Source organism: Pieris brassicae, chromosome 5, assembly GCF_905147105.1.
Source record: "Pieris brassicae chromosome 5, ilPieBrab1.1, whole genome shotgun sequence".
Lineage (NCBI taxonomy): Eukaryota > Metazoa > Arthropoda > Insecta > Lepidoptera > Pieridae > Pieris > Pieris brassicae.
Window position 1 is genome coordinate 19,096,740 of NC_059669.1, and position 13,486 is coordinate 19,110,225.

General features: G+C 31.4%; 1 protein-coding gene across 5 annotated transcripts in view; it reads left to right on the forward strand.

Moving 5' to 3' along the window:
* Positions 1 to 13,486, forward strand: part of LOC123709286 (inverted formin-2) — a 71,486-nt gene that overhangs the window by 7,667 nt on the left and 50,333 nt on the right. For all 5 annotated transcript variants that reach the window (XM_045660491.1, XM_045660488.1, XM_045660487.1 and 2 more), the window contains one exon: positions 4,034 to 4,140. The gene's annotated coding sequence lies outside the window, so the exon portion shown is untranslated. The remainder of the gene's footprint in view (positions 1 to 4,033; positions 4,141 to 13,486) is intronic.

The window sequence follows — 13,486 nt, forward strand, 5'->3', positions numbered from 1 at the left end:
TTTGTCCTATAAACTCCAAATATAATCCTCATTTCCTGATAATCGGGTAATGCTAAGAACAGGCGTAGAGTAAGGTCGGAGCCTCGCAATTAGTCACACTTCGCATTTTGACTCACGGCCACACTCCATGTATGATACATAACCTTTGCTGGTGCCTGCGGCTCTATATATTACATTTGCACATAGCTTTACTTGCAGACCCCTGATGCTTGTAGTCAAAAATCGTGAGAGCGTTTTAACGTAGTTTATCTATTATTAAATCCGTACTTAATTGTGAAAGCGTAAAAACTAAATACATAATACTTTAGAAAGTTTATACAAAGCTTTTTTGCTTGATACTTTTTAATAATGGAAATACAACCAAACAACTTGTCTTGCTTAGATACTTCAAAAGTGAAATAATATTTACAAGTTCCTATTAGCAACATTTTAGAATTATATCACTAAAGTTAGTCCGGTAACGCATTCGCAAGCCCTCTCAAGCCAACTGCGACCCCACCACTTATCAGGGGAATCTCCTGATCGTTTGCCGTCTGTTCCATAAAAAAAGTTAAATCAAGAATAATGGATGTAAAAACTTTTCCATAGAAGGCTTTATTTAATATTATGAATATTATTACCTAGCATATTTAATTATATGTAATTAACTTCATTTAATACTATACCAAACAATATATTAATAGTATCAATGCGATATTTGTATATCTTAACATAATATAAGCGATGTTTTTTAAACAATATATCGGACTCTGAACTGTGTATATATACATATATGCGTACTGTTGAATAATATTCTGGTGTGACTTCAACAGCTTATCTTTATACAAATAACACAGTTGTTTGAAAGAGCCCTCGTGAATAATGAAACCCTTTAGCACCTACAAAAAATTAGGAGCTTTTCACCTACTTTCTTTCAAAGCAAATTTGCTTACGAAATTACTTAAAATGATCATAATTTACCTTAGCTTAGACTTATATAGAGTCCTAGTCCATGCAAGGTGTATGTATATGTGTTTATATGTGTACGTCGCTATAGTACATTCAATTGCCGTCATTTTACATACTAATTGAATGTGAAAAAATTTGTACTAGAACACTTTTTAACTCTTCGTAACAACACACTACTGAACATATATGGCAACAGTATTGTCCATACAAGATGTCAGCCTTGTAAAAAAACACAAAAATACTAGTCATTAATTTGGAATAGTAAACTATTTCGAATGTTTTGCTTTTTGAGTCTGTATGTTATGTGTCTTGGAATTGGATAAAACTTAGTCTTCTTGTTTAAAAAATGTGTTCTCTTAAAAGGTTAATTAAAATTCATATATGGATACATATCTAAGTATTTCTCCAGGGGCAATATATAATGTATCTAGATAATAAAGTTGAATAGTTGCATTTTTAAAATGTTTTTTTGAACCGCCTGTGTAACGATTAATGACAATTATTTTGAGTAAATACAACAAACAACAACAACATTCAACAAACAACAACGAAATACGATTTCGTTTAATGAATGTTGAATGAAAATGTCTTAATTAGATAATAAGAATTATTGTACAAACTAGTAGTACAATAATTTTCTTGTTTACTTTTTTCTTCAGAGACAGAAGTTGTAGCGGGATTTTTTTATAATTTCACAGAATTTAATGAATTTAAATGGTAATAAATGTTGGTTTAAAATGAATTACAAAATCCGTGTGATATATTGGTCGACGTTATCAATGTAATCTCTGTTCCAATTAGTATGTTTTGTAATGTCAATGGCCGCATCAAGGGTCAATATTAACTATCTTTAAGAATTCTTTGGAATAAAAAAATATTTGAAATTAATGGAATTAATTATTGTTTGGCTGGCTGCGTCTGTTTATTAATAATTGTAGGTAGATCTACCTTATGCCGACTTATTACTTCAGCGGTAATCGAACTCAGGACGGTGTTCCACACATTAATACTATGCCTCGGATATGCAAAGGTTTAATCAGGTTTTTATACGACTGCAATCCTTTCTATCTTCCACAACCCTCTATAGAATATTCTACAACCCTCTATATTGCAAGTAGAAATGAAAAAACAAATAATATACCTATTATTGATGAAAATATTGATACATTTTACAACAATCTTCCAACGTGTAAGTGTCCATTTAATTTTTATTTTGTGGTTGCTTGTTCTAATATAATTGATGTACGTATATGTGTAAAATTTGTGATGTCATATTATCTTGTATAATTTTATGCATACACGTTGTTTTAGAACTTATAAATAAAATAAATTACAAGTCGTATGAATGCATCGCTTAATGTAATAAGATTTCATCTTAAAGGTTATAAAACACGTAAGATCTCTTATTTATTAATTCCACTAAACACTCTTATTACAACACAAACGTAAAAACTGAATAAATGTTTGAAACTTTTATCCTAATTAGAAAAAAAACAATTTCCATTTAAATGTCTTTATTATAGGCTGTACTTTTTATATGAAAAGCATGTGATTCTCTTAATCGTTAAAGAATTTCTCTCAAAGTCAAATAACTGTTGTAAATCTCGTATTTACCAAGTTAAATCTTAATCAGTATTAGAATCGCGTCGGCGTTGTCAAGGCAACGTGGAGGCGCTGGCGCACCTTGCGAGACAGTATTTATGTGAACTAGTGTGACCAGTTTATAGAATATTAATTGAATTCGGGGAAATTTGAATATTGTAATGATATGAATTGACTGGGAAATAGGCCGTGATAGTTTCTTCTTAATATAGTTGCGATAGAATATTTTGTACCGAATTCAAAAACCATAAAATATTTTCTATCGTCTTTGATTTAGAATTAGCTAATACAGTTATTATCATTGTCAATTATTTAAATTATAATAACCTCTTAGATATTTTAAATATAAATTCCTTATTAATAACATAAAGTGTTTATTGGTGCTTTCTCGGATTTTATAATACATTTTTTTTCTACATACATTTATTAAAAAGTTTAGTGTAGATTTTTTACAACGTAGTCTTTAATTATATAATTAAAATTAGATTAAAATAAAGACAATTTATAATATTAATCCTCATAATTTATTCTCGTTCAAAGAGAAATGCATTGCAATTAAAATACTCTACCCTAGTCTCGATCTCACGACCTTTCATTTCAACTGCCATAAAGTAAAAACTATAAATACCGCGGTAGTACAAAGGGATTGATCACGGCTAATGATTATAGATATTTTATTATTTAAATTTAGTTTGAAAACAATTTCCTTACTGATATAATAAATAAGCCTCATTTATTCCTTGTAACATTCATCCATCTTTACAAAAGACACACACGCTTTATATAGATTTTTTAAATGACCTATTATACAGTATAGGCTTCCATCTCTCTCTATCTTGAGCAGTTTTCTCCCAATCTTCCCCAGAAATTTCTTTAAGGTTGTCAGCCTATCGGGAAAGACCGGGATGCCCTTATTTTTTTTCCCCTGGTAGCCCATTCCAACTATAAGTTTGATGCGGACTATTTATTAAAAGTCATAAAAGCCATAAAGTAGCAGTGTTAGTCTAGTGGTTTGAGCACCCCAGAGGTCCTGTGTTTAAATCAAGGCTGTATAACTTCTTCTTGTTAATTCGCATTTGACTCGGGCGTACGGTAAGGGAAAACATAGCGAGGAAACTCGCATGCTTTCCCATCGAAGACGTGGGTCAGGCACGGAAGGCCTACTTACTTGCCTATTAGAAAATACCTTCAACCAGCCTAAGGGTTATTAAAAATCTTTCAGTTATAATTGTTTAATTAAACGAATTCCATGATTTCGTTTGAGAAGCTCACAATTTTTTTTGTATTTAATTTCCTTGAAATATAGTTTTTAATGCATACAGTTTCTATATGTAAATATTTTTAAGGGCATATACAGAAATCGCTTATGCAACAGGCTTTATCAGATTTAGAGTAATTAACAAGTAATATGATTATTATTAGAGTATAACTATGTAGGTAATATATATTAGTGTGAATTTAACTAAATATTTTCTTGTTTCAGGTTTCCAAGTGCAATTAACTTAAAGACAGTGAAGTGAGTGATGAAAGCGACGAATAGTGTTAGTGGTAGTGACAATGAAGGATTTTAGAGGACTTTTGCGAAATTAGGTAAGTCAAGTATATATAATTTTTCGTTTATTGTTCAGTTCTAATATTAAATAAACTAATTCGTAAAAAAACTAATATTTATTGTGTTCCCTTTGGTGCGTATCCAGTACATACTTTTGGGCCGTGGAGTTAATTTTTTTATTTATTTATTTTATAAAATAATATAATATAATCACAATACGTTACATTAGAAAACCGGTGTGGTTTGTATTAATGTAACCATACCAGTCTTGTTTCGGAGCTCATGCTAATTTAAGATTTAAGTTGGCGCCAGGTAGATAGCACCCAGAGCTGGTGTTTTCCTCGAACGAATAAGTGTTCGCAATACAGCGAGGAAATGTTGCCAGCATTAAAGGTACTACGAAACATTTTAAATTTGTTTTAATTTTCTATTTATCATAAGAAATAAATAAGGGTTATATGTAAAATTATTTGCAATGTTCTTTACCTTCATAGTAATCATATTAATATTTTAAAATGCATAAATATAAGACTAAACTATATTTTAAAAGCTTTCCCTTTATTCTCGCTGTATTACGATACTTTCCGTTGCATATTCACTATTACTGTAATCAATTATATCTAAAAATTCTATCATTTTAATATATCTATCAAGACTAGACTAAAACAAACCTAGAGTTTCAATTGAGATCGCGAAACGTCAGGCAATAACTCAATTTGTATGTGACAGCTTGTTTCATCAGTGATTATTTATGTGTGGGATATGTGAAGAGCGAACAGCAGAGTTTCTACTCTTGCCAAACAAATCATTCGTGACCGTTCAATAATCCCGAAGAATAAAGCGTAAATCATATTTTTCTAATTAACAATAACAATTTTTTATTTATTTATTCGTTTAAAACCAATACCAAATAATAATTATAATCTATAGTCTAACTTAAATGCTAAAAACCTCGAACAAATTTTATTTTTACTTAAAATGTATAAAAAAAACTGACTAAGGCAGTTCTCGAACCTGTCACAAATATATGAAAACTGTTTAGAAGTTATATTTTGTGTGTAATGTTGAATTATATATTTGCAATTTACTCAAAAACGGTTAGTTTTCTTCGTTTACATTTTCGTGCATATTATTGAATTTCTTGTTATTTTAGTTGTGTTCCTCATACTTTTATAAAACCAAAATAAAATATTATCTGGGAAAAAATTCAAGGAAAATTCTATTATTATTACTTACATATTTTTAATATGTGTTGTGTCTGTTATATTTCCTTATTGAAAAGTAAATAAATAGATTACCTTTTAAGAAGTATTTTATAACTGTTCGATTTATGCGGTATGTCCTGTCATTAGGTGGATTTCGATATATAAACATATTTATTGTATATGTAGACCGTAATTTCAGGTTTAATTAACTAAAACTGGAAATGAATCAAACACCATAATGAACTTATGGCACATTTATATCTTTTAAAATTAATTCTACATATAATAGGAGAAATAAAAACTGTAATTTAAAAAAAACTTAATACAGCTGAGTTTATAAAATATGAACAAATTATCCGCTAATCACTTACACCACACGTAAAATTGGTCAACAAGTGCTAAGTGATGGCAATTGTGTAATTTCTATCAATCGTGCGCGGGTTCGATTCGCGGGAGTAACTATTTAGTATTCTAAACAAACTGTGTGTGCTAATGATGATAGGTCAATGTCAGATGCAATGTTTGTAGATTTCTTTGAGATAATGTACGATAATTATACATTTTAACAAAACAAACTTGCAATTTCCACTATGTATATTGTCAATTTTTCTTTGAAAAATAAAGTATGACATATTATTGTCTTCTGGAAGTTTTCCACGGGGTGCTTTAGACATTTTCTTTTGCGAACTAGCGAACAGTGGGGGCTTTCCCTCGAAGATACGTTTATACTTACATACATACATACATACATACTTCTCCGTCAAAGCCGGCAACGCACCAATTTTAGTGGGTGACTGCCCTTTATGGTCGTCCCTTAGGATAGTATGACCCGATACGTGATTAAATAAACCTTATAATAGTTTCTTTAGATATAAATATAAAAATATTCGGCTGTAACAAATCGGAAATCATAGTCTTAAGTTATTCTTTATAATTGTTAAAATTGATGGTATATCATAGGAACTAAAGCGACGTATTGCCCGTTGTTGGCGTCTGACGGGTTGCCATCAACGCACCCTGTATCCCAAGGGTTCACGTGGTGCTAGATTTCTATATAATTTTGTAACGCGCTCGAGTGACGCGCAAAATCCCCGTTTAGGCTGCCCTACTATAATTAATCATCACGATACTTGTTTAATAAATAGGTTATTTATATAATGGGGCTATTTTTAGAATATTTAGTTAATTGTTATATTTTTCTTTCTAAATCATATTTCTTATCAACATTTCATTTTATAGTACTACTATTGTGAATATGTTTGTTTCAGTAAACATTATACCGGCTTTGTTCCTGTAATATATTAAAGTTATAGGGAGGTGGAAAATGGCCTAAACTGTTTCGAGAAAAGGATGACCTTTTATCTCCACTTCCGATTTGCAGATTACTAGTGTAGGGGCGCACTGTCTCCCATATAAGCCAAAGTTACAAGCCAACGTACCAGTGTATCATTAGAAGCGCGGATCGATTTTACCTTCAGACATTTGGTCAGAGGTTAGCTACGCTCTCCTTATAGCGTTACAGATTCTGCAAATATTTATAAACAATGATCTCACCACTTCCTCACTAGGTAAATGTCAATTTTACCCAAAAATATCTTGATAAGAGTCGGTTAATGAGTGTATGATAAATATCCGCGTACGTAAGGTCGTGTGGCTAGCAATGACCTGTTTCACCATATCGGGCGGTTGCGAAACTGCACCTTAACATTCCCGCGAACATCTGTTTGCAAGGTTATGCCTTAGAACTTCGTATTAATTTATCAAAAAGTGCACTAAAAACATAAAGCCTTTACCCTAAGCACTTTATTAAGCGTTATAGAGCGCTACATTAATGGTTCACAGGTCTATGACCTTTATTAATTAAAAGTAAATCACTTTGATTAACTTTCGTTGTATATATATTGTCTCTCTAATCTATATAGTATTTCCGCAGAAATAAAAAGAAAAACTGCTTTAAAACTGTGTAATTTTTTATACACGTTTACTGAGACATCATGGGTAACGATATATATAATTGCCTATGAGTTATTAGCATAATATGTAACAATCCTCCAACCAAGCGTGTTACAGTATATGAATAAGAACAGAATATTAAATGGCTTGTTCCATAGATTAAAGTTGGCGCATAGTAAATAGTAACCAGAATGAATGAATGTGCTTGGCGTGGCTTTGCAAATGGCTTTACAGTGAGGAAATGCTGCCAGCATTAAAGGTACACAGGGACCAATCATTTCAAATTTATTTGTATTTTAAATAATTTCTTTTTGGCGGAATGAGTTCAGAGTTTACAATACATAAATATCGTTAAAAACTTACCAAAATGAAAAAATGTACTTTTAACAGTGTACCCATTTATGATATAAGTAAAAATATATTTGAATACTTCTGTTATTCGATAGAATTAGACTTAATTTGTTTTAACGATACACATATTTGAGAAGATCACGACATCCTTCTAATAAGTATGTGTAAGCGGAAACTGTAGCGGTTAGTAAGTGCAAACATCCGGAGCCTAAACCAATATTTATGTTTGTGGGTCTCACTGCCCGATATTTAACTGGGTCATTAGGTATGTGCTGTGGGGTTTTTTAGAGAAAAGCAATATTAGTCACGACTAGAAGAAACTAATTCGTGAATATTAGCAAATGAAACAAGAAGTAAACGATTTTTAAAGGAATCCAGAATATTGGGTAGAGATATAAATAAAATAACACAATGGCGCTACAAACTTTTTAGGTCTGGGTCTCAGATTTCTGTTAATCTAATAGACAAGTAGGTGATCAGGCTTCCCTGCCTGACGCACGCCGTCGACTTTTTGGGTCTAAGGCAAGCCGGTTTCCTCACGATGTTTTCCTTCACCGTTGATTTTAAATGCGCACATAGAAAGTCCATTGGTACACAGCCGTTGATGGAACCGACTTCAGGCATGAGAGTCGCTCGCTGACGCCACTAGGCCAACATTGTGTAGATATATTGAGAGATTTACAAGTTCATTTACTGACAGGGAGAAGATATTCACACCATTTTTCTTTAGAAGTGATCAAATTATTTTTATTATATATTTATATTGTATTTTTTGTGTGGTTTTATTGCGGTCACAGTAGTTGTAACAATTTAACACATCAATGCCTGCGGTGGGCGTCAGATTACATTTAACAAGATACGTTATGTTTATCACACAGTAATTAACACTTAAATTATTTTGATTAAGCATAAATTAAGGGAAAATGTTCGTCACTATCTCGGACGTTTCATTAATACATACTGAATACATATGAGGCACTGAGCGATATATTTTTTTTTATATTGTGTTAATCACGGGTAGGTCTACATAAAAAAATATCACGCAACGAAGAAATTTTAACTAGGTTATAAGATTTAAATACACAGATTAACAATTTTCCTACTATTTTCGAAAAAAAAAACACTTCATTATTGTTATTATTCTAACACCCAATTCTTCGAAAGCTTTATTATAAGAATTTGCAATGTGTAATGATTTAAGAACGGGGTCAAGTTCATGTTGAAGGAAAACAATGAATTATTAGTGAGTTAATGTGAAATTGAATGACATTGACCTCTTGCGAACTGGTTTATAAAAGGTTTAAGAGCATTATTTATGTTTTCGGGTACTTGAGTCATCCCGTTAACCGATGGTTAACCGAAAGATCTGGATCCTTCTTCTCGGATCTGATTGTGTTTACAGAGAAGATAAACCAAAAGCATGATTATTGAGGGCAGAGTTTTCCACGTGTACTTCAATAGAAATATGGATATATCAAGAATAATCATGTTAATAATTCCTTTGCGAAATTTGTTGTGATCATGAAAATGTTTAATTTTTAGTCAGTTTGGAGCCTTTACTAAACGAGCTTGAAGCATTGTAAACATTCCGCTAAAGTTCAATGACATAGCCAAAAATACACAATAAAATTGCATGCAACCTATCTCTTTTCAATCACATATCGATTGTATACCTGTCTCTTTCACAGCCATAAAAGTATGGATAATCCGGTAAGCCTGTTTTATTGAGAACAGAAGTTGGGATAGGTCGGGATATAAATAAGTTGATCACTTAATCTGAGTTGTACGTAGATCGTAAAAGATCTATCAAAATATCACGCTTTACTATTCAATAGTAAATAAACACTGTTTCCTCATTGAGACAGGGCAGGTTTATTGTCTGAAGTCCTATAATACCACAGACACATTTATCTAAACTATTCAGTTGTTATGGGCAATTAGGATTACCTCAAATAATTAAAGGTTATACAATAAGCTTTAACAACTAAATCATAAGGAAGTTATTGAAGTATGACTTCCAATACCCTCTGTCTTCGGCAAGCCTTAGCGCCTGTAAAGCCTCGGGGTCTCATGTCTTCCTCTCAACCGGTCACCATAAGCTCATCCAAGTTCGGGACCTCCGCGTGCTCTATGTCAGAAGAAGCTCAGGTATCCGTAATCCTAATGTTATCAAACACACTGAAGAAAGATTATCACTGTTGCCTGATGCCTGAGAATTTACAAATTCGTTCTTTTCGCTGTCTAGAAAATTTTGAGCATCCGCCTCCAACATCACGTTTCAAGATTCATCTTCTTCTTTTCGGATGCTTGCACAGTCCAAGTTTCAGCGCCGTATTAGAAATATTGCGAAGTAAGGAAAATAAATAATTTTATGTATTTTATTAATAATTCATCTGTTCTTCCCAGTCTTCAGTTTTTCATTATTAAATATAAACGAATCTGGAACGCTTACATAGTGACGAGAAAAATATGGCACTCAAATGGAAGGTTTTCATTTCATTACGCTTGGAAGTAGAGATAGTCTAGAGAAAAAAGGAATTTGTCTTTGTAAAAATCTTTTAAAAGAGAAACGAGGCATCCAACTTTTTCATAGACAAATCTAAAAACTCTTATCATATACGTTACGTACTTCATATATTTAAACGTTAAAGTTTTTAATAGCATACTTAGTCAATTGTGCCTCACTTGCTTCTGAGAACAACTGTGTTATGAATTCCATTGATATGAGCTGTACAATTTGTTTGGCTCAAAGTAAAATGTATATGATTTACTAATATAATTACGTATATATATATATATATCTATTTATAAACAAGTTTAACGATATAAACTTTATTTGTGTCATTACTCGATACTATTGAATTTTACCTGTAATATGGGTTGACATCGAAACTTCATTTAAAAGAATACATAATTCAAAAAGATATGGAGTTTCAAAAGCCCATTAATTACGTACCAGAGCAACCAAATCCGTGAAAAAGGCGAACAAATAATGGTTCTAACTTCAAAGATGTATGAGGGAGGAATACTACTATTGTCTAGTATCAATCGATAATTCAGTGCTTAGTGTGAATAATATTTGTATGATATGATTGGTAATAAATAAACCATAATGCACATAAATAAGGGAGTGTTTTAGTAAAACAGATGCAGGAGTCAATATGTCGCGGACCGGTCGTCCTTGATTCGATTCCTCAAGCGAACAATAGTTTAGGTATTTATCTAACAATGTGCGATAAATCATTGAAACTCGTATACAGCTTCGATGTTTGGACGAAAATGCCTGTTGCTTTTGAAATCGCTTGGGTAAGCAATAGTGATAAGAATTAGTTTTTTTTTAAATAAATGAAGAATTTTTGTTTTACGGATGAGGCTAATTATTTTCGGTAAAAACTGCAGAGAATAAATGTTATGAATAAAATTGCAAGTATGGGTTATTATTTTTCTTCATTCGCTCCAAAATGCATATATGTACGTAATACATACATGTTCGACTTGAATGCAAATATAGAGCCGGCAGTCTGACCAAGACATAACAATGAGTACAGGACACGCGGACGGAATAATGTATTTTGTTTAATAAATTATGTTGTATTATAGTTGGGTTTTCAACCTGTGGAAAATATAGGAACATAAATAACAAATTTAATTTAGATTTGATGTAAACTAATTCAAAGGACTGTATTGTTTAACTGTAGCGGAAGAAATAGCATGCAATCAAGGAATGCAATGCTCATATTCAGCCAAATATTAATTGGGGTGAACGGGAAGAAATGTCTGACCTAACACATGTTTCTCTTGGCTGGGAAGCTAGTGATTCTATTCGTGGAGCGGTTTTATAAAATGTAATTTATTACTGTTTAATTATAAATATTTTTTTTTAAAGTAATATTAGGTAATAAACCTAATTACAGATATGTAGTTTTATCCAGTTTATATGTAATTTTGATTAAAAAATAATGATATTTCTCTGGTTCGCTTTAAAGGTTTATGGGTATATAAATAAAATCTAAATATATTCAAATGATATTTTTACGAGGGGTCATCAACACTTAACGGTTTGGCGACTCGATCCACTGTGAAACATGATACTTTTATAACGATTTTATGCTTTCAAGTAGTTTGAATTTTGTAATCATTTGTAACTTAATTCCATAGGTTAAGTAGTTATTATAATTACTTAGTATACGTAGTAGAAGTCACGGCCTTAAGTAGTTTAGAAATTTCTAGTAGGTACAGGACAAACCCTCAGAAACAGTTAAATGCGTAAAGCATTTAAGTTATTTGTAAATAATTAATAAATCAACTCGTGTGGTCTATGTCACAGATAATTAAAACATTTGTCTATCTACATTCTTGCCGCAACAATTTGATGTGGCAAGTGTCAACGCTGAATGGGTGGTAATGTTATATCTGTCCAAAATAAGAAGATCGGAAATAGCTAGCGTGCCGCGCGATGCGACGGTGGCGCACCTGTCAAACGTCGCGCCATTTTTGCTGTCACTTTTTTTGGCGGGAGTTTTTTTTTTCTTAAAATTTCACACGTATAATCAGTAGTGGCTACGTGCGTGATTAATTCTAGCTTTTTGTTTTCATTCTCTGCTCTATATCTACTTATACCTACGATAAATCAGTACTTCCGATGAAATATATTATCTTTAATGCTATAATTAGAGTTTTATCGAGGTTTTTATGATATACATAAAGTATTGTTTACTTATTAAACTAAACGCCCGATTATACGATGCTTACTTTAGGAAAGCTGACTTTTAACCCTGTCAAAAAACATCCAGTCATCTTTTGAACCTCAATGCACAAAAAAGACAAAAGCAAATTCGTTTGAATTTTTAGTTGTAATTTATTGGTAACATTGCATAACTAATGGGGCATACGTCCGTTGTTAAAACCTGTATTTATATCGAAATACATGTTTACCACTTATCGGCTTAAGTTTTTTTATACAAACCGTTTTTAAGGCTTTAAGAAACTGACAGATACAATATCTATGGTTGACTTTATTTTATCTATGGGTACTTTCTGTCGACAACAAAGGAAGGTTCATTTCAATATATGAGTGATTAACATTTAACAGAACCGTCGTTAAATTACATACTATTTATTTAAACACGCTGCGTTGTTCAGAGAATAATTTTGCTTTGGTTATATTGTTAATAAATCAGCACTAATTTCTATGTAATTCTTTATATGTGGTAAAAATGTCATAGTGTACGATTATTTTGACCAAACAATTTCACGTAATTGCTCATTGATTTAGAAGGCTATATCTACTTAACCGTCCAATGAGGGGTTCATGATAATATAGGAAAGTAAGGCCTATACAATAAGACCTGATGTGTTTACACGATATTTGCAACGATAAAATTCACTGTCCTGACTTATTGTCGCTTTTACTATTTCACACCCCTTCTTCATACGTACAATACAAGCCAAACTCAACTATTTCAAATTCCTCGATTTAATACAAACTATTTACGTAAGTCAGTCATGTATCATGCACCTCAGATTATACACACAAGTTAAACTAAAACCTAAAAAAATATATCTTTTATTAATGATGGCTTTGTTATTCTTTCTTTTTGTTAAATATATATAATAATACATCTTGGAATTTCTTAAAAATAAACATATTTTTTTAACTTTTATATAAACAGGTAAAAATTGATAACTGTGCTTTATGTTTATATTTGAATGTGTATTCCTTTTTTGGGTTTTGTGTATTATGCAATTGTTTGGATTGTTTAATGAGTAGAAAATAGAAATATTGAAAGACTCATTGTAAATAATGTATTCTTGTATTACATGAAATAAAAAGGTTTTTATTTTTATTTTATTTATACTTTCTTAACACACTAGT